This window comes from Ursus maritimus, unplaced genomic scaffold (genome assembly GCF_017311325.1).
Source record: "Ursus maritimus isolate PB19 unplaced genomic scaffold, ASM1731132v1 scaffold_16, whole genome shotgun sequence".
NCBI classification, from domain to species: domain Eukaryota; kingdom Metazoa; phylum Chordata; class Mammalia; order Carnivora; family Ursidae; genus Ursus; species Ursus maritimus.
The window spans coordinates 36534591-36562586 of record NW_024424008.1 but is presented as its reverse complement, the minus strand read 5'-3'; the positions used below and the strand labels follow the sequence as shown (position 1 = coordinate 36562586).

The window sequence follows — 27996 nt, the reverse complement described above, 5'->3', positions numbered from 1 at the left end:
CAAAGCCTTGCTTCCCCAACTGAATTGCAACCCCTAAGGACTGGAAGCTGCTTTACTCACTTTGTTGTATTCCTTAAGCATTTAGCAGAGCACTCCATGCAAAAACGCTCCCAAATCCATCACAGATGATTTACAGCCAAAGCAAAGGAACCCTATGCTTTGAGAACTCAGTCCAGAAAGTGTTCACTACAGCTCAGTTGGTTCGATCACATGCGTCCCATGCACCACGTCCGCATGGGGGCTGTCTGGCTCAGCTAGAATGCGGACAAAGAGGTTTCATGAACGTTATATGTTGGTGTCCACAAGGGTGACCCACTGAGCTGTAAGGGGCAGGAAATACACCCAGTGGGCCGTTTACTGGAGAAGGGCTAGAGCATGAGGCTTCAGGAACTTACGGTCCGCCTAGGGCCCATGCCAGCCCCCCACCTGAGTTCTTAACTTTGCAACTGCTGGTCCACACTGCCTGCTGATTTTTATACTATGTTGCATAATTAATCTGTCAACATTCAGTGACAGGGTATAAATATTAAAAATATGATCACACAGTTAGCTGTTCCCTTTAAAATTCAGCGCTGAGGAGATAAATCAGCCACTTAATCGGGCTGGATTCAGAAAAGGAGAGGAAAGAGTGAGAAGAGGTGGAGACAGGAAGGAGAGAGGGAGAGGGTGCAAGCTAATTGGGAAAAGGGGCTTCCTTACTCCGATCTGGTCCCACGCTTGTGGTTTCTGATGAGTGTTTAAAGGCCTACCACTTTGAAGCTAGCTTAGTTCTTTTATCCCCAAGTAATGAGATAAACCTTTTCTCTCTCTTTTTTTTCTATTTACTCAAGGGACAGAAAGCTCTCATCTTTCCATCTGGCATTCCTCTCCTCTGGATTGGGATGAGCCCCAGTAACTTCCAGGACAGACCTACGCCAAGCATCCTCTTTGTTTCCTGAAAGAAGAGAGAGGTTTATATTCTCCTGGAAAACTGAGCGACAATAATTTACGAGATTCACAGGACAGCAGCGGCATTGAAATGCAGATGTGATTAGATAAACCAGGGAGAGAATGCATGTTGTGTCATTATAGCTTTACATAAAATGTCCTTTTCCACTGGGCTTGCCAAATGCTCCCTGTTTGCTTTAATCAAACGGCTCCAAAAAACTCAGTTTCCAAGAACTCTGCGGAGTTGGCCATCCAGCAGTCATGTGCTGGCCCCCGGCTGCCCACACGGCCTCAGGGGCTCTTTCAACCCTTTTCTCACCTCTCACACAACACAACCATTTTTTCATCTACAATTATTTCTCGAGCATCTTCTTGGCCATAGGTACCATACTAAGAAACACAGGCAATTAAAATACTTTTTTACAAAGGAATCAAATGCAAAACATGACCTCAAGGAACTAAATAACAGCAACTATTATATAGATGGGAAAATTATTCATACGGCAAGAAAAATTTAGATGCATTTTTACATCCTCGCTTTCCTGTGGAATTTTACAGTCTCATTCTGGTAATTATATTTTTTGTTGTGCCTTTATTTATTTGCCCCTTTTACTGTCACTGTAATTCTTTCTCTGTAGTGCCACCAGCAAACAGGAAGGAATGGAAAACTGAAACGGGCCTCTGAGGTCACCCAGTTGCACCTCCTCATTCTCAGGTGAGAAAATCGAGGCCCCGAGAAATTAAATTAGTTGTCCAGAGTCCTAGTCTCAGTTATTGGAAGAAGTAGAATTAGCTCTGGGCTTCCCAACTCCCACACTTAATGCTTTTGGTATCAGTGGATCTTTTGGGGGGGAAAGAAAAAGAAATGAATTTTAATTGAATCTTTTTTCATCTAATTCCGATATGCAATTAGTAACACTGTGACTTGCACTTAAGATGTGTATTTCTGTAAGTTGAAATGTACCATAACAGAAGTCCCATTGAAAAGATTTGAACATAGATTCCCTATAATACTAGTATGGATATTGAGATAATATTGGCTTTCCCCTTACCTTTAACCTCAGTGTCAACAGATGGGCTTCAGGGGATCTCTGCACTTGCTGCAATTGTGTTTAAAATTTGAATGTATAGCCTTAGATACTTTTTTGGGGGGGGGTGAAAAGCTCCCCAGAAATTGCATCATATTCTCGAAGTCATGGGTGATGATGAATAAATAGATGACATAAGAGGAGGAAACCTCTTGGTGGTTTATATCAAGCTGAGAGACTTCAGGGCCCCCCAGAATCTTCTAGTCCAGATTTCAGCCTGAATGTGTGGTCTTTGACTGCAGCAGAATGTTAATGAGGCCAGAACTCCAGTCTGTGTAATACAAATAAGGAGCAATGGAAGATTCCGCCATCAACTCTCTATCACTTTGTTTTACAGGGTACAGAAATGAAAGAGATACTTTAGATTAAAAGATTTGTTTAATGGTCTGATTAATTCATTCCAAACAGACCGAAACTGTTCTACAATTCTCCTTTTGCTCTTAACCTTTCCAGCTTGTTTTCATGCATACTGACTTTCCTTTCTTCTTCTTCCTTTTTTTTTTTTTTTTTTTTGCAGTTTAATTTAATATTCAGTAACTGCTGCTCTGATTCTGGTGTAGATCACGTGATGAGGGAGAAAAATAGAATGTGTTGTGTGTGTGTGTATGTTTCCCAAGAGAAGTCCAAATGCTTCTAAAATCCAAACCTGTCATCACGACACCCATCAAAAAGCATTATCGGGCCTTAAACACTGCGGAGCTTGGTAAACAAAGGGGGGCATGTGCTTCTCCTGACCTTCTGTACTGTGGACATGAGCCCATTTGCTCGCTGGAGATTGCCACATTAATTAGTGGTGAAGATCTCTGCCCCACATTGTATGTAAGATTCTGAGAAGCATTTGCTGGCTCTAATGAATGCAGGGGGGTTTAAGTAGGGTCAGCAGGTGCCAGAAGTAGGAAAACCAAGTACAGAAGCTTTTTGATGGGACATTCAAGGGCTTTCACTCTAGTATATTAATAATGGGTTGTTTTCTTCCCTTTCAGGCTTTTTTTCCCCCCCTAAATGCCCCTTTCACACCCTTTTCCAAGCTTGATCTCTGGAAAAATACTATAAACCAGTGCTTGATGCTGTGGGATTTTTAAAAAGTAAATGACAGGAAAAATGTGGATTAAAAATCGTTAGTCTCCCTCACATATTCATTAGTTTCCAGATTCGAATGGACTCAGGGTGGGTCTGAGAGATATCAGATTGTAAGCAAGTAAGGATTTTTATGGAAATCGATAAGCAGTCCACGTCCCCGTAGCAGAAGGGGGTTGGGAGTGTGAGTTATGTGTGGTTTAGCCCCATTTCGGTTTTTACCACATGCCAGCGAGTGTGGGAGGGGCTGGACTGTTTTATTCATCTAATTTTGGAAACACTTAATAATAAACTAATTGCACATGACACTCTCTGAGCTAGTAAACAAGGAAAGATAAACCTGGTCTATGGCCTCTAAATTCCTGACCAAGGGGCTTGTAAATAAACACTCACTGCGAGACAACTATCATATGATTTCTCTCATCTATGGAACATAAGAACTAGGATGATCGGTAGGGGAAGAAAGGGATAAAGAAAGGGGGGGTAATCAGAAGGGGGAATGAAACATGAGAGACTATGGACTATGAGAAACAAACTGAGGACTTCAGAGGGGAGGGGGGTGGGGGAATGGGATAGACCGGTGATGGGTAGTAAAGAGGGCACGTATTGCATGGTGCACTGGGTGTTATACAGAACTGATGAATCATTGAGCCTTACATCGGAAACCGGGGATGTACTGTATGGTGACTAACATAATATAATAAAAAATCGTTAAAAAAAATAAATAAATAAATAAAACTACTAGAACTTATAGAGGAATTTAGGTTAGGATATAACATCAATATTCGGAAATCCTGATGATAATAACATTAAACAATTTTAAAATTAAAAAAAAAAATAAACACTCACTGCGAAACCGTATACACGCTAGTTGTAAAAAAGAATATCGTAAGGATAAAATTTTACCGATTTGTATGTATGTTGTATTTTTTTCATTTATTTATCTATGTTCTCTCCCTTCCCATAAAGGATTTGAGGCAGTTTATCAAAAACGATCTCCTAGGGTCGCTTAGGTGGCTCAGTCAGTGAAGCGTCTGCCTTCGGCTCAGGTCATGATCCCAGGGTTGTGGGATCGAGTCTTGCCTCAGGTTCCTGGCTCAGGGGGGAGTCTGCTTCTCCCTCTACCTTCCACTCCCCCTTCTTCTGCTCTCTCTCTCTCTCTCTCTGACAAATAAATAAATAAAATCATTAAAAAAACAAAAGCAAGCAAACAAACAAACAAAAAACCCATCTCCTAGTTGGGGCTATTTTAGACGCTAACATCCAAAAGATGTCCGAGAAGGACCGAGAAAGTAAGCAGGGGGCCGTCACCCTCAGATAGGTCTGGGCAAGAACAGCACTGATTCCTTTACAACATGATATAGAAAGGCTTTATAGAAGAGGGGGCATTTGGGAAACTTTTTTGAAACCAGCAGGAAAATAATCTTTAGGTTAAATAAACTCTTAAGCCAGACCTCAGTATAAATTTAACACGCCCTGGAGACCACAGACCAAAAGTGTTCAACGGTTTCTTCTATCAGTGACTTAGGTGACAGAAATAGTCAAGATAGCTTGCTGCTTCTGCTATGCTATTTTTTTTTCCCAGAGAAGGAACAGCCAGAATAATTAAGTCGTCCAATTCAGAGAGGGCTGCCACATCCGTAGTTTTATCTACAGCCGCTCTGTACTCCTCGAAACGTCTGCAAATTTTTGAAATGAAAGTTTTATTTTTTTCCTTAGATCAGAACCTTGGGCTGCTGTCTGAGAGAGTCGCTGGTGACAAATCAACTCATTTAAGAGAAAGACGTGAATGAAGCGAAGGGGAGGAAGCCAATGTGCCGAGACTTAAGAGCTGCAAGTGTGTTTCCATGCAAACTCATCTTTCGCTCTTGCCAACTGGGTTTCCATGGAGACGGCTGGGCAGGCAGGTGCCCAGGCCAGTCCATCAGCCCCGCTCATGGCATCTGCATGCTCACCATTGAGGATGGATTATGTTAATGAGGGCCGACTTTTCTGCGGTTCTCACAGGCTCAAGCTTTCCTCTCTTTGCTGCAGAATGTTTCTTAGTCAAGTGAGTGCTCAGCAATGGGCAGCCTTGGCCAGAGAAATGGTAATTCTGGAAGGGCGTTTAATTATACTGAGAAGTACGTCACTTATACAGGAGAGCACGGTGATTCTTCCTCCTCCACTCTTGTCTTTTTGTTGGTTTTGTTTGGTTCCCGGTGAGTTTCAGGAGCTACAAAGATCAAATGGCTTGCCAAGGTCCACCCTGACTTCTCAGAAGAATAAAAGCATTTTCTCCTGAAAATTCTTTCCCATAAAAATGGGGGGAAAACGCTAATCTCCTTCTCTTTATAATAAAGGGCAAGCTGAAGGAAAGAGTCAAGGGGATAACTGCATGGATTAATAAGTGTGTGCCTGTGTGTACACATATTTACCACAGGACGTGCCTTCAGCTTCGACTAGAGTTTTGGAAGTTTTGTCTACAATCTCTTTCATCTCTAAATGTCTCAAAGTCCTTCATCTTCTTACGTGAGGCAAGTTGTAGTAGAAGAGCCAGACTGGGGGACCCAGAGCCTAGTGGATCCAATATGAAGACAGCTGTCTAAGCCTTGCTTCTCACGATGACCAAAAAGTCATGAAGTTTCCATGTAACTTACATCTTCATCCCTCGGTGCGTCAAACCTTCTGTCTCACTGGAGTTAGGTCATATGCATGACAGGCTAATGCCCAAAAAGCGATGAACCATAAGACAAGAGGCCAAATTTAAACATCACATCATAACAATGCCACAATGGATCCTCATATTAAAGCAATTAGCTGTTGGCTTTCCTAGGTGGCTTGCTCCTTGCTGAATTTTACCCCTAAACAAGTTAATCTCCAGCAACTAACACAGTTTAGAGTTCTCTTTCTACGTGAGTTCCCCAGAAATATAATTCAATCATGAAATTATCCTAAACAAAAATGTACATACCTATGAAGCAAAAACTTGGGGTGAAAACTAACTAAATAAATAACAGTACAATACTACTCAAAGGCATTAGTAAATTATTTCCTAATAATATAGCCTTTTGATGATCTTACTACCCCTCCCCCACTCGTAAGAGCACAGAATTGTTAGCTAAATTTATTAAAAATCTAAGTGAATCTAAGTAAAACTTTACTCTAAGCCCAGTGGGAGAAAGGCCATCATGCATTAAAATAAGCTCTGAAATCAATTTGAGCCAAAATACTTATTCATCTAGCACTGCTATGGGAATATTTCTGAAAAAAAAAAAATCAATGCAACTTTATTACTTTTAAGTAGATATTTTTAACTTACAGAATGTCTAAATAGAAGTTTTAGCCACTCTGATTTACTGATCAGATAGTCCTAGGAAGCAAAAATCATTTGCATTCTAACAATGACTAGAATGGGAGACCAAATGTCCAGAACATGTATAAAAATAGACTTCTGACCCACAACCTACAGCAATGTGCCCAAGAAACCAGCCTATTATCTATAGTAACCAGCCCAGGGATCCAGCGTGCTGGACATTGGGCTTGTAAGAAGACAGCAGGCTATCTCTACCAACAACCCAGGAAGCCAAACAATGGCCCTTGTAACAATCGGCCCTAAATAGCCAGGAATACATTAGTAAGTGACAGCTTCCCTAGTGTTTGTTCCTGCTTCCAACTTTGGGCAAAGCAGAGAAAGCCAAGGATGCACCCTATCCAGTCACATAGGACGCCCTGCTTCTAATCTGCCTGCCTCCCACTTCCCCAGGCCAGTAGCCTCCCATCAGGGCACACCTGCCACTTTCCCTTTCATCATTTATAACGCTTTCCCATTCCTCTGCCTGCTTTGAGTCCCCGCCAAATGCAAGTGACGGTGGCTGACTCCCTTGCCACAGTAAGCTCGGAATAAACAGCCTTGGTTTGTTCTCCTTTGGTTGGTCTTTGTTTCCACAATGATAATTTCTTTTAAAACGTTTATTTTCTTAAGTGGGTTACACGCTATCCTTAACATCATATACACATAATTTTTTGCTTAGAAGATAACTTCTCCTTACATTGTAAAAAAACAAAAACAAAAACAAAAACAACCTAACCCTGAGGTTGAGTCCACAGAGCATTTTCAGAAATAATGATAATACTGATGCCGGGGTCATAATGGTGACCACCACACAGCAACACACGACCCATTTTGATGGACTGCGTGCCCAGAACCGATCGGAGCACTTTACACATATGAATTCGTTCACTTCTCCGAGCAGCCCTATGAGACAGGGGCTGTCTTATTTAACACAGGAGGAGCCTGGGAGGCCAAGCACAGGTTCAGTCTCACCAGCTTGTCAGTAGCAGACCCAGGTTTCCCACAGCAGACTCCCTCTGCATCCATGCTTTTCACCCCTATGGACATGGACCAAATCCATGAAGCATGTCCTGGCTTGACGTAAGAGAAGACTAGAGGACAAGGAGCTTTGCAGAAATATTTCCGTAAAAGTCAACAAATATGCCCTTTATTTTCCATCTAAAGAAAGACAAACACTAACCACAAAACTCAGATGCAATGCAATATTCTCTATTAAAGATATAACTAGCAACCAAAATTATCTATGAAACACAAGAGATTTTTAAGGGATAAAAATAAAAGTGATGTCATGATGCTATATAACCAATTCTGCAGCGGAACCACGCTGCCCCTTTGGAAGCGCAAGCCTAGGCTGTGCCCCAGATCTCCAGGATTTGGGCTTTGTCCGTGGAGCATGAAGTAGGCAGGTGCGTCTTGCGGGAAATTTCCACAGATGAGTCTGACGTGCGCCTAGGGATGGGGGCCTCAGATCTAAACTTTCCAAATAGCCTGTTGTTTCTGGCTATATAAACAAATCATACAGTGGGTTAGTAGAAACTTTTAAAATATTCCATCCAGGGAGTTTGGAGTTGTACAAATGCCGGCCTACATACTCAAATTTCCAAGTCTGTGGAGCTCTGCATTTAGGATGGCAATCACTGCTCACATGGACAGTGAAGACGAAGTAAACGCTGGAAACGATATTAAACACAATTAAACACCCCATCCCCCACAGCGTCACAACGTGGCCCATTTCAGCTCCATCTGCTCTCCTCGGAGACCAGGGGGCCTGTAGAATTTTCCCTTTATTGGATTTTTCCTCTAGCTTTGAAAGCCTTCACTATGTGGTGATCGTGCAAAGGGAAGAGTAATGAAAATTGTCATTAATGAAAGTAAATACTGTTCATTAACTTCAGCTGTAACTCATCTAAAAGCTCAAATGACTTCATAATTAAAGCGCTAACCAAAATTAGGCATTAGAGTGTAATAATTAATTTAAAATTGCACACAATAGTACAAATCTAAGGTAATCACTAAAATGAAAAGAAATGGGAAGATGATATTAAAGCCATAGATATCTTTTGGAGAACTCAAATAAAATAAGTGATTTTGCTGTCACTTCCCAAGAAAATGAATAGCTCTGATTCTGACATCTGGCATTTCCCAGTGTGATTCCCTTTACCTTTTCTTACCCACCTGGAAGGGAGAGATAATAACATTTACCTTTTGTGCCTCTCAGGAATATTAATATTTTAGAAGGACTTTGAGATCAGCATGAGAAAGCTACATCAGGGAGCAGACAATTATTATGACACAGATTTTAAGTTGCTATAATTTGTGGACTCCATTGTGATATGCAGGAATTTCTTAATCGAGTCACCAGACACACATGTGGTGGGTCTTAAGCAGTGTCTGCTGAACCAAATATGCTTCACCTTCTTACATATAAACGTTGCTTGGTTATCACTTTTCACAAGTGGCTCCCGCCACATGGAGTGGCATAGATGAACTCTAAAGCCTTTGAAATCCTGGGTTCCTCATGGAGTGTGAATGGGGGGCAGGTGGGGGAGCAAGTCCATCCAGGGAAAGAATGGCAGGACGCACACAGAGTGGAAGTTCGTGCAGTCTAGACCAGCCTAGCCTGCAAGGTCGGTGAGCACCAGCCTCACCTGCAAGCCTTCCTGAACATAGGTGGCTGGGCCTCAGCCCCCAGCTTCTATTCTGTGGGTCTGTGGTGAAGCCTGGGAATCTGCATTTCCAAGTTCTCAGGTGCGGCCGCCGCTGCTGGTGTAAGAACCAGACCTTAAGAACCAGTGGTCTAGACTAAAGGAAATCTCCAACATTCGCCAGTAAGTAGGGATCCTTACTCTAGCATGCACTGTAATGTAAAGAGCACCTAAATGCACCATGAGCATGAGCCAGGACTTTTTTTTTCAGTTTTACTTAAATTCCAATTAGTTAACATACAGTGTAATATGAGTTCAGGTGTATAGTTTAGTGATTCAACACACACAACACCCAGGGCTCACCACAAATGTCCTCCTTAATCCCCATCACCTATTTCATCCATCCCCCCCAACCTTCCCTCTGGTAATCAATGGTTTGTTCTCTATAGTTAAAAGTCTGTTTCTTGGTTTGCCTCTCTCTTTTCTTTCCCCCTTATGATGGTTTATTTTATTTCTTAAATTCCACATATGAGTGAAATCATATGGTATTTGTCTTTCTCAGACTTATTTCATTTAGCATAATACTCTCTAGCTCCATCCACATCATTGCAAATGGCAAGATTTCATTCTTTTTGATGGCTGAGGAATATTCTATTGTGTGTGTACCACATCTTCTTTATCCGTTGATGGACATTTGGGCTCCTTTAATAATTTGGCTATTGCTGATAATGCTGCTATAAACATTGGGGGTGCATGTGTCCCTTTGAATTAGTATTTTTGAATCCTTTGGGGTAAATACCTAGTAGTGCAATTGCTGGGTCATAGGCTAGTTCTATTTTTAACTTTTTGAGGCAACTCCACACTGTTTTTCCAGACTTAGCCATAAATAGTTTTCATTGCTCGACTGACTGTATGAGTTAGAGCAACTTCTCTGAGCCCACATTTCTTTTCTTGACACAAAAATATGCACCTTGTTAATGAAGACATACAAAATTATTTTATAATTCCTTTTGCTGTAAACAAAAAGTACTTTATGAGTTCATTTTACAAACAATCCAGTCTTTACTAAGATCAAGTGACACACCCTAATTCAGTTTTCACATCTGTAAAATGGGGAGAATAATCTTGACTGGTCTAACCAACAGGGTCATTGTGAGGATAAGGTCAGCTGCTGTTAAGAAAAGAATACTTTGTGGGTTTTTGTTTTTTGGTTTTTTTGTTTTTGTTTTGTTTGTTTTTGTTTTGTTTTGTTTTGTTTTGTTTTTTAAGAGAGAGGGTGGGGGAGATGGGGGGGGGGGGGGAGAGGGGCAGAGGGAGAGGGAGAGAAAGAATACCAGGCAGAGTCCATGACCACTGTGGAGCCCGGCATGGGGGTTGATCTCATGACTGTGATATCATGGCCCTGAGATCATGACCTGAGCTGAAATCAAGAGTCAGATGCTCAATCAACTGAGCCACCCAGGTGCCCAAAGAAAAGACTACGTTGAACACTGCAAGCAGTGTGCAAGCTCTAAATAGTCCCTGGTGATATTTTAATATGTGCCTATTTACAGCTGGCCAAAGAAGGTCCCTGTCCTTTGCACTCTTGTGCTTAACTCTGAAATGTTAAGGTTCTTTAGAACTAATCCTGGATCATCTTCTTTTCTGATTATTCTCTCTCTCTCTCTTTTATTTTATTTGAGAGAGGAAGAGAGCAGAGGGAGAGGGACAAGCAGACTCTGTGCTGAGTGCAGAGCCCAATGTGGGGCTCGATCTCACAACCCTGGGATCATGACCTGAGCCAAAACCAAGAGTCACATGCCACCTAGATGCCCCTCTTCTGATTATTCTCTTATCATAAGTGAATTTAGCCAACCCAATCTCTTTGCTAAGAACCCAAACATGTTTCTCCAACCCAGATCTCTGTGTGCTCCTGCATACATCCAACAAGTTACTTCACATCCCCACTGAAAGATTTCAAAGGCATCTCTAACTTATAAGGTCCAAAACCCTACTCTTGCTTTTTTCTCTGAAGTATACTCTCCCTTCAGGAAGTAGCACTTCTATCCATCCAGTTAGTTTTGCCAGAATCTTGGGAATCATCTGACACCTTCCTAAATCCAATCCATCATCAAGTCTATGGATTCTGTCTCCCAAATATATTTCTAATCCATGCACTTCTGTTCATCCCATTACTGCCACCCTGATGTAGGATAACATCATCTGTCTCTTACACTAGTAAAAGGACTTCCCCTTAATTAGTCTATTTCTCCTCTTCCCCAACACACCTTTCATTACAATCTCACCTCCACAAAACAAACACTAGGATCTCTTTGAAAGTCCCCATCATCATTGTCACTGTCATCATTATCATCTAACATTTACGTAATACTTTCTACAGGACAGAAGTTTTAGAAAGAACATTGTATCTATTAATTTAAAGAACTACAACATTTAAAGTATCATCATCATGTTTTTAAGAGATGAAGAAGTGAAAGCAAAGAGAGGTTGAGTATCTTGTCCAAGGTTGCACGGCTTGTAAGGGACAGAGCTGTGATTCAAACCCAGACAGTCTGACAGGATCCACATCGCATTACACCTCCCCTAACATGTTTCCGAACATGCCACTCCTTCCATGAAACTCTATAATGGCTTCCCATCGCCTTTGGGATCAGACTTGCCATCTTTACCAGGAATTTCAGGGCTTCATACAACCTGGCCTTGGCCTTCTTCTCTTTACCTTTATGTGCTCTCTCCTCCATGGGCAGTGAGTCAGCCATGCTGGCTTTATTCATTTATGCGCATGTGTCAAGTGCTCTTCTGCTCGGGGTCTTGAACATCATGTTCCTTCCACTGGATCTCACTGCTTTTGAGAGGCTTTCTCTGACCCTACACATCTAAATTAGGCTGCTCTTGTTGTGTTTATTGTACCCTCTCTTTTCTTTGATAGCACTCAACATGATGTCTAAGTATTTGTGCAATGGCTTATTGTGTATCTCGCTTTGGGGGCAGGACCAAGATTGCCCTGTTCACCACTGTCTAGGCAACATCTAAAAAGCCCAGTGCAATATGACTATGAATGTCCCAACAGAAAACCATAAACAGGAAAATGGAGAACAGGCTGCCAATATATTAGAAGTAAGGAGTTAGGAGAGGCAATGGTTGTATAGAAACAGAGCTGGAAGTGAGAAGGGGCCGAATTGACAAGAGAAGTCATTGAGTTGGTTTAGACAAAAGATGATGGGAACAGAATTTGATACTGACCTCAGCTGGGAGCCTAGAAAAGGGGACTAACGCAAGCTACTTCTGGACAAATGGACCAAGAGGAAGGCAGTGGTCACACAGAGCTCTCCAGGCCTGAACCTAGAGGTTGTACTTAGAAAACCAAGCAGAAGAAAACATTTCCCATGGGGAGAGGAGACTGAGAAATAGAGCTCAAGGTAGCAGGAAGAAGGGAGTCTGAAACAATATACACAGAAGAAACCTGAAATGCATCTTCCCCACTCTTGTAAGCAAGGCTGCCTGCTGCGGCCCGCATGCCCTTAGCCCACATCGGCACCAGCCCTCCGGATCTGGGTGAGCGTTTGTGCGGCTGCGGGCACAGCACTCCCAAAGGCCCTAGCTGAATGCTGCTTGGGGCAGTTGCGTTTGACCACAGGAGCCTTATCCTGGGGCATTATCTCGAATACCTGGTAAGACACCTGAGAGGACTTACGAGCAATCAAGACCACAGGGTTCAAAATTCTTCATGCATGTGTGGAATAGGGAAGCAATCAATCCAAACACCACGAAACAATAGGGGACATGTTCCATTTTGCTGGTGCGCTTACCGGTTCCCTTTGCAGTTCCGGGATCCTCTCTGTGATCCAGCAGGTTCGTGGCAACCATAGGAGCTGGTCTCTGCCACACGGGACGCCACACGTGGCTTTCATCGAAAGGAATCTGGCATCAATTAGCAGGAACCTCAGTGGAGGAGGCCTGCTATAAGCAGCAGATGCTAGAAACGCTTTGTTTCTACCTCTTCAATCCAAGGCTTATATACACATACCTACATGCCATTCAGACAAAGACCAACTTGGATTGCTGACTGGAACGACTCCTTTCCAATGTTTTAGTTTCACTGGAGGAGTGAGAACAGTGTCATCCACCATGGAAATCACACAGAAAACAGGGCCAGGGAGAAATGAGATTTAGATTCTGGCTCTGCTGTGAGGACATCATGAAAAGCTGTGGTGGTAGCTCTCGAAGAGTCATTAGTATATAACTAGTCACAGCAGTGGCGATGGTAATATTGGTCCTATCTCCTTGTGCATACTTGGTAGATGACGGTGTTCAAGAGCCATCCTTCCTGAGGTTGGCTGTGAGGGGTTGTAAAGCTCCGGCCTATGGTGAGAGATTGTCATTCTGAGGGAACACTGTGCCTTTGGCAGAGCGGGAGAAAACAATGACATTTCACAAACGAGAAGAGTGGGGCTCCGCTTGGCTTGGCTTCTCCAGGACCACACAATGGCAGCCAGAGAAGTCTAGTGCTTCGCCTTCTGCGGACACCTCACCTGAGCCTGACAGTACTTCTATGTTACCTTCAGCCTGTGCTGGAATACTTCCGAGACGCTCTCTCTCCTGCTCGGGTGTGAACTTCCCGAGGGCAGCTGACCCGTCTACTTCACGCTCTGGGTCTCCCCTGAGGCACGACTATCACGTCACAGACGGCACCCATTTTTGTTCGATAAAGGAACAAATGAGCAGATGAGCCATGAATAAAAGCCAGACCTTTGATTCTGTGTCTAAATGTGTCTCCATAAGAGAACCCTGCCTCTCTCTGAACCATTTCACTTGGTTATAAAGCCTAATGGGAAGCCTCTTCGTTTTCTTTGGTTTTCTTTTTTTGTCTTCTTTAAAATAGGGCTTTGTCACTTTTGCATGCTCTACCTTTATGGTAGAAACACGAAGGGCATTGTTTTTGTGGCGTGAGAGCTAATTATTGCTATTATCCCAAGTATTGCTATTTTCTGTATCGCAAGTATTGTTCTAACTACTTACTCCGCCACCTGGGTTTTCACTGCCAAAAAAATAAAATAATAAAATAAAATAAAGCAGGGGGGAGTGAGAGGAATTAAAATAAACTTTGATCTATAGATTGTAAAGACTTCGTTATACTGAGAACTTGAACCACCTCACTCAAAGCCGACTCAATTATGAGAACAAGTTGGGGCGCCTGGGTGGCTCAGTTGGTTGGGGTCTGCCTTCGGTTCAGGTCCCGATCGATCCCGGGTCCTGGTAATCAAGCCCCCTGTCGGTCTTCCTGCTCAGCAAGGGAATCTGCTTCTCCCTCTGCCCCTCCCCCTGCTCGTGTTCTCTCTCTCTCACTCTTTCTCAAATAAATAAAATCTTTAAAAAAAATTATGACAAACAGTGATGAATTTGAGGTTTGAAGTAATTCAGGCCTTTAGCCATCCCCACCCTGGCTCTTCTCAGAGGAGAGCAATGGTTGGTCCCCTCCATCCTCACCCCATATCCGTGATCAAGGGTCTGGGGCATTCCTACAAGTTTTCCTCTCTGCTGTCGCATTTCCATAGGTGCCTTTAAAGTGACCCCTTGGCTGGGCAGAGGCAGTTTGAAAGAAAAGCAAAGCGGGCCAGGATGGAAGGAGGGAGAGGGTGTGAAGGTGGGGATTACAGCCCCCCAGGCGGCCCCTGGACGGCAGCCCTGGGGAGTGAAGCGGAAAGCCTTCTAGGAGCTCCGCGTGTCACATTCAAGCGAGTGAAAGGGTGGCTCCAGCAGCCCCTGCCTGTCAATCGTGTTTGTCTGCAGCCCATGGAAGTTTCCTTATTCATTACTCGCCGGGCACGGACAGCACAGGAGCACCAGCCTCTGTCTAATCCCCACCTGATAATGTATTTCTGATAAGCATGACGGAGCCCAGTGCTCCTGACAGGATTCACATTTCCAGCCGGATAAAGCGCCATTTACATGACGCAGGCACTGTGAATTTAGATCACAGAGATACGGATGGACGGCCGACTCGGGGCTGAGCTGCGCCGGAGTCTATCGATTGGCGTCTGGGGCGCCCGCGGCCGCATCGCGCCCCCACTGCCCAGACAGACGGGCCACCGGCCGCTCGGAGTGCTGGCACCAGGGACCGTGATGGGGTGTCAGCCGCCGGTTGGCCCTACCTGCCCTGATCTAGCATCTCTTACCTGACAGCCCGATAGGTAAGGCGACCACACAGACCCTAAGGGCCACCGTGGTTCTAAATCAGCAGAAAATGGGAACAGGCCCCTGTGCCTTTCCCAAGGGCAGGCCCCAGCCAGAGTCTTGTGTATGCATGTTTTTTATTGTCCAAGAAAATATTTACATGGCCTCCTCAGCAAATATTAAAAGATGTCCCAGGGCAGGAACATCTTGGGGCCTCTGATCCTGTCCCCATGCCCTTAAAGCCGAAGAGAAACCTATCTGATGCATCTGTGAATTGTTCAACATCGTTTGTGAAAGAGGCAGGATTAACACCAGCCAAGGGGATCAAATCAATTCTGATTAGTTGAGGGTGTTTATTGCTCTTTGGGGCTGATGCCAATTCTATTTTCCCATCTTCAGTGTAGCCTGAAAAGTGATTACCTCTGAGAGCACATGCAGTTGTCAGCCTGACGAAAGCACACCCTCACGACACCAATGTCCTCTCCTAAATATTTCTCAACTCTGTCCTCATCTCTCAATAGTACTACCCCAGGCCAGGCTTTATGGTCTCCTGCTGAATTCTCACTAACAACTTTCTAAAGAAGTCTCCTGGCCTCAGATCTTGCCAGCCAGACACTGATTCTTCAGCCCCTATGGCGTCCAGGTGACAGGGGCCTGGTTGGATTGCTAGTAGCTTCCAGGCCTGCCCTGGCCGCTCCGTACACCCACAGGGAGTCAGCTACTGGAGCAAGCCCTCCAAAGCCCCTCGGGGGGAAATAGTCCCCACTCCAGCCTCCCCTTCTAGCTGGTTAATTCCAAATATTCATTCGTTCATTCACACATTTGCGGTAACAATGCAACTCCTCTTGGGATCCTCCCACTCCCCCCTTGCTATTTCCATCCTCATGCTGTTGTGTGTCTGCCTAATATTCACAGTCCCAAATCCCTCGTGTCTGCAGGCAGACCCCTTCTTAACATGGAAGCTACAGCTGAATTACTGTCCGTCCCCTAGACCCCCATAATACTGCAAGCATTTCCGCATGGCACTTAACACATTTTATTCTAATGCTCTCTTTAAGAATCTGTTTCTGATGCTAGAACTGAATCCTGTGTACTCCTAACATCTGCAGGGCCCAGGGCAAGAGTTCAAATGGAGGCCCACATGCCAGGCCCAAACATTTTAAAGCTATAAATCAAGCCATCACATTATAATTAAAATGTATTCTTGGGGCGCCTGGTGGTGCAGTCTGTTAAGCATAGGACTCTTGGTTTTGGCTCAGGTTGTGATCTCAGGGTTGTGAGATTGAGTCCGTTGTCAGGCTCTGCGCACAGTGGGGAGCCTGCTTAAGACTCTCTCTCCTTCTCCCTCCGCCCCTCCCCACTGCGTTCTCTCTCTTTCTCTTTCTCTCTCTAAAATAGATCTTTAACAACAACAACAACAACAACAACAACAACAACAACAACAGGTGGCCGTGTCCTTCAGATGTGTATATCCCTCCCTTCAACCGGAGGCACAACCGGAAGGGCTAAGTTGGGGAAGTCCAGTCCCCATGTCACTCTTGCCGAGGTAAGGGCATCCTAGGCCACTGCTAGCATCCAAGAGAAGGTCAATGAATAAACAAATGAAAGAATAAATAAATCATGTTTTACAAGCATGCATGAAGTTTGACTTTGCTGGGTAACAGTGGGTCATACGGGGGCGCCTGGGTGGCTCAGCCGTTAAGCATCTGCCTTTGGCTCAGGTCACGATCCCAGGGTCCTGGGATCAAGGCCCGCATCAGGCTCCCTGCTTGGCGGGAAGCCTGCTTCTCCCTCTCACACTCCCCTTACTTGTGTTCCCTCTCTCGCTGTCTCTCTCTGTCAAATAAATAAATAAATAAATAAAATCTTTAAAACAAACAAACAAAACAACGATGGGTCATACAAAGACTAGATGCACCATTTAAAGACAATAAGAATGGGGCTCTGAGTTTGGAAAAAGTGTATTTCAACATTATCACAAATGTTACCTGTTAAGTTTGTCAGAGACTTTAATATTATATTTAGTGAGTGAGTTCATTTTTGCATTAAGGGGATACCAAATTGACATAATGTAAAGAGCTTAAACTCTAAAATCAGGCTTAATCCTTATGAGCCTTGGTTTTGCTACGCATTTGGTGAGAATAGTAATATTATACATTGGAAATATAAGTAAGACATCCAGCACTGGTCCTGGCAAGTAAGTTTTTCTTTACTTGCTCTTCCATACCTTGGAGGACAATTTTATAAGTTGCAGGGTAGAGGGCTAGCTGGGTAGGCACTCCAGCATTTGTTGAACTTCAATAAACTGAAGTACAAGCAATGGGAGGCATTCTGTTCAGCAACATGGCAAACTCAGGTAATAAAGACTTACATCCTCTTTCTGCAAACACATAGAAATGTCAGATATAATGTAATATAGGATGACAAAAATAATTAAATATACACCTGATTTCAGAGGATAAAATAATTCCCTAGTGCCAGGAAACTATAACAAGAGGGAACTTAAAACCAGAGCACTGCAGTGAGCCGATACTATGGGAGGTTTTTAAACCTTGATATGGACTCTGGGCCTGGAAGATAAGGTTTAAAAAATCCACGCAGAAACAGGTGTGGCCAAGGGGCCTCACACAGCTGGAAGCTGGAACTCAGAGCCTCGCATGAAGAGACTACTCTCAAAGGCTTGTCCACGTCCTAGGAAACACACAAACTAAAGGCATCCAGAAACCCCACCTATCAAGCCGGAGCAGCAGAGAATCTGCCCTGTACTCTGAGTAAAAGCGCCTGGGAAATCCGTTAAACACTGATGTCACACGTAGGTGCAGTGTCTAAAATCACGTGGTACTAAAATCTCACATAAACTCTGGTCCAGGAACTTTGAAACAGCCGAGGCGCCCATAAAACATCAGCAAAATGTGCCCTTAGGGAATCGCCCCGAGCCACAGGTGATGGGTGGGACTCCCACAGGAAAGAGAGAAACGAATCAACAAGCATAGCCCAGAAAACTACAAGCACTGAGAAAACAAACCATAGTGCCATGAGTCAGTGAAGAAACAAAAGGCGTACTGGCACACCAAACTCAGAGGTGCAAGACAGCACAGTTATTATGTTTAAGGTAATTAAATCAACAAAAGAAGAAAGACAAAGAATGGGAGGTTATTTTAAAAAGCATGTAGACAACCTTGTTTAAAAATAAGGGGAAAAAAAGCAGAAGATTTACTAACTGCTAGACACCGTGGGAAGCATTTTATTTGTGTTACCTCATCCAACCTTCTCCATCTTAACAACAATCTTTTGAGGTGGATACTATTTTTACCTCATTTTTAGAGATGAGGAAACTTGGACACACAGATATTAAATAAAGCTCAAGATCCTCCAGCTCTGAGGTCAAAATTTAAACCCAGTCTATCTTGTTCCAGAGAGTTTTCTCTTTATCACTGCAGACAACTATGGAATTTCAGGAAATGAAAAGGATCATCATTAAAATTAAAACTCAGTGGCTGAGGGCGCCTGGGTGGTTCAGTCAGTTAAGCATCCGACTCGATTTTAGCTCCAATCACGATCTCTGGGTCGTGAGGTTGAACCCCTCATGGGGCTCCAAGCTCAGCGGGGCTTCTGCTTGAGATTCTCTTTCTCCCTCTTCCTCTGCTCCTTCCCCCTGCTTGTCATTTGTGTTCCCTCTCTCTCTAAACAAACAAATAAATAAAATCTTTAAAAAACCAAAAAACAAAACTCAGCGGCTAGCAGAAGATTGGATACATCTGAGGAAAACAATAAGAAAATGGAAATTACATGTAAGGAATTCATACAGACTACCTCATGGAGAGAAGATGTAGAAACTATAAACATAAGTGGAGGATATGAAAGACATAAAGATTAAACTGCAAGGGTCCAACCTATTACTAACAGGAATTTCAGAAGGAAGGCAATGGGGCCTTACACTTATAAAAGATACTCAATCTTTAGCAAAAAAATAAAAACAAACCTAAACACGGGTATATCATAATGAAACTACATTACACTGAAGACAGAGTTCACCTTAAGAGTAACAAGAGACAAAAAATTACAGATTACCTTGGAAAGGACAAAAATTAGACCAATAACAGCAGACTTTTTATCAGCAAAAGCATAGGGCAGAAGACCATCAAATAACCAAATCAGTATGGTAATTTAAAAACACAGCAAAATTTTCAACCTAGAATTTCACACTCTAACAAGCTATACATGAGAAAAGCCTGAATAAAGTCTCCATCACCCAGGCAAACAACGAATTTGTAAAATTGGCAAACTTATTCTAAAATTCATATGAAATTGCACACGACATGGACAAAAGTTAAAAGAAGAACAAAATAGGAAAATTCATGCTTCTGGATTTCAAAACTTACGACAAAGCAACAGTAATCAAGAATGTATCGTACTGGCCCAATGTAAACATATAAATAACTGAAACAGAATTCAGAGTACAGAAATAAATCCATGTATCTGTAGTCAACTGATCTTTAATAAGGGTGCAAAGACCACTGCATGGGGAAAGAACAGTCTTTTCAATAAACTGTGCCAGGAAAATTGGATAGTTACATGCTAAAAAATGAAGTTAACCCCTACCTCACAACATATGCAAGCATTAACTCAAAATAGATCTTAGACTTAAATGTAAGAGCTAAAACTATGAAACTCTTAGAAGAAAATGCATGGGAAAATTTGAATTGGGGGAAAAAATTTAGATATGACACTAAAAGTATGAACAACAAAAGAAAAAAATAGCTAAATTGGACTTTATGAAAATTTAAAATGTTTTATATATCTAGAAAGTGAAAAAGAAAACCCAGAGAATGGGAGAAAATATTTACAAATCATAGATCTGATAATAGACTTATATCTGGAATGCATAAAGCACACTTACAACTCAGTAACAAAAAGACAACCCAGTTAATAAATGGGCACAGGATTGTAATGGACATTTCTCCAACAAAGAATAAATAAAGCAGTTGTACAACTGGCCAGCAGCTTATGAAAAGATGCTAACCATCTTTCTTCATCAGAGAAATGCAACTCAAAACCACAATGACATGCCACTTCACAATCACTAGGACGGCTCTAACAAGAGATGATAACAACTGTTGGTGAGCACGTGGAGAAACTGGAGCACATATATGCTGCTAATGGGGATATAAACTGGTTCAACTTCTTAGGAAAACATCTGACAGTTCCTCAAAAAGTTAAAACATACAGTTAACATATGACCTATAAATTCCACTTTTAGCTATATATCCAAGAGAAATCAAAACATATGTCCACACAAAAATTTTACGTGAGGGGTGCCTGGGTGGCTCAGTCATTTAAGCATCTGCCTTCAGCTCAGGTCATGATCCCAGAGCCTGGGATTGAGCCCCATGTCAGGCTCCCTGCTCCATGGGGAGCCTGCTTCTCCCTCTCCTTCTGCCTACCACTCCTCATGCTTGTTCTCTCTCTCTCAAATAAATAAATAAAATCTTTAAAAAAATTATGTGAATGTTCATAGCAGCATTATTCATAAAAGCCAAAAGGTGGAAACAACACAAATGTGCATCAAATGGTGAATGGAGAAACAACATTTTAAATTCATACAACTATTTAGCTACAAAAAAGGAATAAAGTACTGATATATGCTCTAAGAAGCCAGTCACAAAAGACTACCTATTATATGATATATGATATTTAACATAGAATCATATTATATGATTCTATTCATACGAAAGTCGAGAATAGAGAAATTTATGAAGGCAGAATATAAATTAATGGTTGCTTAGGGCTGGGGGTGGTGGGGGTGATGGTTGTAGTGGTGGTGGTGGTTGGATATCCCGAAATTGACTGTGGTGATGGTTGCACGTATTTGGGGATCAGCTAAGAAAAACAATTGAAATGTACATTGTAAGTGGATGAATTGTAGTTTAGTTTGAGACCATTACTAAAGTTTATATTGCAAAAAAAAAAAAAAGGAAAGAAAGATAAAAGAAAAGAAAAGGAAAGGAAAGGAAAGGAAAAGAAAAAAGAAAAGAAAAGAAAAAAGAAAAGAAAAGAAAAAAAAGAAAAGAAAAGAAAAGAAAAGAAAAGAAAAGAAAAGAAAAAAGAGACGAAAAGCAAGCCAGCCAGGAAGGAAAGGAGGAAGGAAGGAAGGTGGGAAGGAAGGAAGGAAGGATGGAAGGATGGAAGGAAGGAAGGAAAGAATTGAACCCAGAATTAAAAACAGAATGCAGGAAACAATGGTCAAAAAGAATTCATAGATGGGCTGATATCTATGAATAACAACTAACTATAAAAAAGGATGATAAGAATCAAAATATTCTGTGGTCCTAATATTGTTTAAAGAAAGAATGGAGAGATTAATTTTAAAATCTGAATCAAAAAGTCACATTACCATTTAATATTATTAAAAATAATATTTGATATAATATTATATATCTACATTTAGATATACTTACTTTATGACATAGAATGTGGTTAGTTTTTTTAAAATGCATTAGATATGCTTAAAAAAAATTTGTATCCTCTACATTTGGGGTAAAATATTTTATATATGTTCATTAGAAAAAAATTTACAGAACACACACACACACACACACACACACACACACACACATATCCATCAGTATGCTATTTACACAAAATGTACATAGAATAGAGGTCTTACAGTCGAAAGAAAAAAAATATGGCAAGAGTCAATTATTTTAAAGGGTATTGGTAAAGCAACCATAATATAATTTAAATAACTAAAATAGCTAAAAAACCTAACATTTTAAATTTTTATTTTAATTCCAGGATAGGTAACATACAGTGTTATATTAGTTTCAGGTGTGTAATATGGTGATTCAACAATTCTATATATTACTCAGTGCTCATCATAAGTGTAATCTTAATCCCCTTCACCTATTTCACCAATCCCCTACCTACCTGCCCTCTGGCAACCACCAGTTTGTTCTCTACAGCTAAACGTCCGGGTTGTTTGTTTTGTTTTGTTGTGTTTTGTTTTGTTTGTTTATTTATTTTTTTGGTTTATCTCTTTTTTCCTTGGTTCATTTGTTTCATTCTTGAAATTCCACATGTGGGTGAAATCATGTGATCTTTATCTTTCTCTGACTGAGTTATTTCACTTACATTATACTCTTTTTACCCATCCATGTCATTGCAAATAGCAACATTTCATTCTTTTTCATGGCTGAGTAATATTCTATGGAATATATGCCACATCTTCTCTATCTATTCATCAATCAATGGACACTTGGGCTGCTTCCATATCTTGGCTAATGCGGCTATAAACATACAAGTGCATGTATCCTTTTGAATTAGTATTTTTTGCATTCTTTGGGTAAATATCAGTAGTGCAATTGCTGGATTCTAGGATAGTTCTATTTTTAACTCTTTGAGGAACTTGCATACTATTATCCACAGTGGCTGCACCAGTTTACAGTCCCACCAACATTGCATGAGAGTTCTTTTTTCTCCACATCCTTGACAACACCTGTTTCTTTTGTTGTTGATTTTAGCCATTCTGAGAGGTGTGAGGTGGTATCTCATTGTAGTTCTGATTTGCATTTCCCTGAGATCGGTGATATTGAGCATCTTTTCATGTGTCTGTTGGCCATCTGTATGTTTTCTTTGGAGAAGTGTCTGTTCATGTCTTCTGCTATTTTCAAATTGGATTATTTGTTTTTTCAGTGTTGAGTTTTGTAAGTTTTTCTATATTTTGGATACTAACCCTTTATCAGATATGTCATTTGCAAATATCTTCTCCCATTCAGTAGACTGTCTTTTGGTTTTGTTGATTGTTTCCTTTGCTGTGCGGAAGCTTTTATTTTGATTTAGTTCCCATAGTTTATTTTTGCTTTTATTTCCCTTACCTCAGGAGACACATCTAGAAAAATGTTGTTATAGCCAATGTCAGAGAAATTACTGCCTGTGTTCTCTGCTAGGATTTCTCTGGGTTCAGGTCTCACATTTATGTCTTTAATCCACTTTGAGTTTATTTTTCTGTACGGTGTAAGAAACTGGTCCAGTTTCATTCTTTTGCATGTAGCTGTCCAATTTTCCCAATACCATTTGTTGGAGGGACTGTCTTTTTCCCATTGTATATTCTTGCCTCATTTGTTAAAATTAATTGGCCATAAAATCATGGGTTTATTTCTGGGCTCTCTATTCTGTTCTATTGATCTGTGTGTCTATTTTTGTGTTTTCGTTACTACAGCTTTGTAGTATACCTTGAAATCTGGAATTGTGATACCTTTAGTTTCGTTTCTTTTTTTCTTTTTTTTTCAAGATTGCTCTGGCTATTTGGGGTCTTTTGTGACTCCATTCAAATTTTAGGATTATGTGTTCTAGTTCTGTGAAAAATGCTGTTGGTATTTTGGTAGGGATTGCCTTGTTCTGTAGACTGCTTTGGGTATTATGGGCATTTTAACACTGTTTCTTCTTCCAATCCATGAGCATGGAATAACTTTCTATTTCTTTGTTTCATCTTCAATTTCTCTTATCAATATTTTATAGTTTTCAGAGTCCAGGTCTTTCAACTTCCTGGTTAAGTTTATTCCTAGGTATCTTATTTTGGTGCAGTTAATGGGATTATTTTCTTAATTTCTCTTTCCACTATTTCATTGTGTCTAGAAATGCAACAGATTTCTGTATACTGATTTTGTATCCTGTGACCTTACTGAATTCATTTATCAGTTCTAGTTTGTGTGTGTGTGTGTGTGTGTGTGTGTGTGTGTGTGTGTGTGTGTGTGTGTGTGAAGTCTTTAGGGCTTATTATATATAGTATTTTTTTTCATCTGCAAATAGTGAAAGTTTTACCTCTTCCTTACTGATTTGGATACCTTTTATATCATTTTGTTGTTTTACTGCTGTGGTTGAAACTTCCAGTACTATGTTGAATTAAAGTAGTGAGAATTCTCTGGACTCCAGGAAACAAACTAGGGTTCCGGAAGGGAGGGGAGTGGAGGGATGGGGTAGCTGGGTGATGGGTATTAAGGAGGGTATGTGTTGTGATGAGCACTGGGTATTATATGTAACTGATGAATCCCTGAACATTACACCAAAAACTAATGATGCACTATATGTTGGCTAACTGAGCATGATAAAAAAAATAAAGAACACAGGTAATTTATGTATTTAAAAAAAGTGGTGAAAGTTGACATCCTTGTCTTTTTATTGATCTTAGGGGAAAAACTCTCAGTTTTTCACCATTGAGTATAATATTAGCTGTGGGTTTGTCATACATGGCCTTTATTATGTTGAAGTATGTGCCCTATAAACCTATTTTTTGAAGGTTTTTATCATGAATGGATGCTGTACTTTGTCAAATGTGTTTCTGCATCTATAGAAGTGATCATATGGTTTTTATCCTTTCTCTTACTGATGTAATGTATCATTTTGATTGATTTGCAAATATTGAACCATACTTGCATCCCAGGAATAAATCCCACTTGATCAAGATAAATGATTTTTAATGTATTGTTAGAATTACTTTGTTAATATGTTGTTGAGGATTTTTGCATCTAGGTTCATCAGAGAGATTGGCCTGTAGTTCTCTCTTTTTGTAGTGTCTTTATCTCGTTTTGGTATCAGGGTAATGCTGGCCTCATAGAATGAATCTGGAAGACTTGCTGCCTCTTCTGTTTTTTGGAATAGTTTGAGAAGAATAGGTATTGGTTCTTTAAATATTGGTCAAATTCACTTGTGAAACCATCTGGTCCTGAACTTTTGTTTGTTGAGAATTTTTTGATTACTGATACAATTTCATTGCTGGTAACCAGTCTGTTCAAATTTTCTATTTATTCCTGATTCAGTTTTGGGAGGTTATGTTCCTAGGAATTTATCCATTTCTTCTAGGTTGTCCAATTTGTTGGCATATAATTTTCCATAATATTCTCTTATAATCCTTTGTATTTCTGTGTTTCAGTTGTATTTCTCCTCTTTCATTTCTGATTTTGTTTGAATCCTCTCTCTCCCCCCCCCTCCTTTTTTTAAGACACATGCAGATTGAAAGTGAAAGGCTGGGAAAAGCATTTATCATGCAAATGGAAGTAAAAAGAAGGCCTGTGTAGCAATACTATATTGGATGAAATAGACTTTAAAACACAGACTGTAACAAGAGACAAAGAAGGACACTACATAATCATAAGGGGGAAACTCCAGTAAGAAGATACAGCAATTGTAAATATTTATGCACCCAACATGGGAGCACCCAAGTATATAAAGCAGCTAATAACAAACATAAGGGAAGTAATCAATAGTAACACAGTAATAGTAGGAGACTTTATCATCCCTCTTACATCAATGGATAGGTCATCCAAACAGAAAATCAACAAGGAAATTGTGATTTTGAATGATACATTGGACCAGATGGATATATGCAGAACAAATATACACAGAACAATACATTCTTTTTTTTTTTTAGAGAGAGCTATTTCCCTGTCTTTATTTATTTATTTATTCATTTTATTTTTATTATGTTATGTTAGTCACTATATAGTACATCCTTAGTTTTTGATGTAGTGTTCCATGATTCATTGTTTGCATGTAACACCCAGTGCTCCATGCAATACGTGCCCTCCTTAACACCCATCACCAGGCTGACCCATCCCCTCACCCTCTCCCCTCTGAAACCCCCAGTTTGTTTCCCAGAGTCCATAGTCTCTCATGGTTTGTCTCCCGCTCCGATTCCCCACCTTCATTTTTCCCCTTCCTTCTCCTGATGTTCTCCATGCTATTCCTTATGTTCCACATAAAAGTGAAACCATATGATAATTGTCTTTCTCTTCTTGGCTTATTTCACTTAGCATAATCTCCTCCAGTTCCATCCATGTTGATGCAAATGGTAGATATTCATCCTTTCTGATGGCTGAGTAATATTCCATTGTATATATGAACCACATCTTCTTTATCCATTTGTCTGTCGAAGGGCATCTCGGCTCCTTCCACAGTTTGGCTATTGTGGACATTGCTGCTATGAACATTGGGGTGCATGTGCCCCTTCTTTTCACTACATCTGTATGTTTGGGGTAAATACCCCGTAGTGCATTCTAAAACACCAGAATACACATTGTTTTCAAGTGCACATAGCCCATTCTCTAGACTAGATCACATATTAGGCCACAAAACAAGTCTCAACAAATTCAAAAAGACTGAAGTCATACCACACATCTTTTCCTACCACAATGCTATGAAACTAGAAATCAACCACAAGAAAAAATATGGAAATAACACAAATACATGGATGTTAAATAACATGCTATTAAACAATGAATGGATCAACCAAGAAATCAGAGGGGAAATCAAAAAATACATGGAAACTCAAAGGTCCAAAATCTTTAGGATGTAGCAAAAGCTGTTATATGAGGAGAGTTTATAACAATATAAGCCTACCTCGAGAAATAAGAAAAATCTCAAATAAACAAACTAACCTTACACCTAAAGGAGGTAGAAAAAGAACAACAAACAAAACCCCAAACCAGGAGAAGGAAGGAGATAATAAAGATTGGAACAGAAAGAAACGAAATAGAAACTAAATAAAAAACACCAAAAAACAACAGAGCAGATCAATGCAACTAGAAGCAGGTTCTTCGAAGAGATCAACAAAATTGATAAACCTTTAGCCAGACTCACAACTAACATTTTTGAGTGTTGGGTATGTGCCAGACATCATACTAAGCCCAGTAACTAACTCATTAACTCAAGGCAATATTGTGAGGTACATTCTATCAGAATTACAGTTACAGTGTAACTGAAAAGGCCCAAAATTGTAGTGTACATTTTTAGTACATATCTCCCAGAAACCATGACGTCAACCAGACTAAATATAATGAGCACGTTTGGCCAAATAAACATATCTAAAACCCTGCACTGCAAAATTTAAAGACTGCATACTCTCTTCAAGCACGTCTCATACGTTTAAGAATACCACATTCTAAGACTTAAACTTAATCTGAAAAAATTATCATAGAATCCCTATCACAGAGTATTAAAGAGTGAAATAAAATTGTTAGGCAATCATTAAAAGTTGGTATGGAATATTAACCACAGGCTAATGACCCATGGATCAGAAAGATTATTTAAAAAAAGATTTTAATAAAAATTATAAAATATATAGACCCAAATGACAATAGCTATGGAACATATAAAACTGAGTACTATTTAAAAGGAAATATGTAGCCTTGATTGTATACATTAGGAAAGAAGAAAGAAAATTAATCATCTAAATGTTCAATTCAAAATATTAGGAAATAACAATAAAGAAAATTGAAAAAAAATGAAATAAAGGTAAGAATGTTATCTATATGTTATTTAAAATGTGAATATATATTTAAATTATTTTAAATTTACTCATATTTATATAATGTAATATAATTTATTTATAGAAGTATTATATAATTGTATTTATATAATAAGTAATAATGAAATAGAGGATCCCTGAAACTATATCTTTGAAGAGAATAGTTAAAAAGATAACTTTTTTCAAGATTGATCAAGGATAAAGGTAAAATGAAGGTAAGCAAATTAGTACTAAAAGATTGTCTATACTAGAAAGATAATATCAATTGTTTAAAACATAATAAAATGCCATATTGACTTAATGCCTATGATGCAAAACATATATGAAATAAATAAATAGTATGTAAATATTCAATGATTAATATTGACTCAAAGAGATCTTAAAAAAAAAAAGAAACCTGAGTAGACTTATCAGCGTAAAATGTTGAATCAGAAGACATTTTTTTTTTTT

The 27996-nt window shown here is 40.3% G+C and overlaps 1 protein-coding gene across 3 annotated transcripts in view; it reads right to left on the bottom strand.

Moving 5' to 3' along the window:
- The window catches only part of OPCML (opioid binding protein/cell adhesion molecule like), a 485951-nt gene that overhangs the window by 316220 nt on the left and 141735 nt on the right, over positions 1 to 27996 (bottom strand). The gene's annotated exons all lie outside the window — the stretch shown is intronic.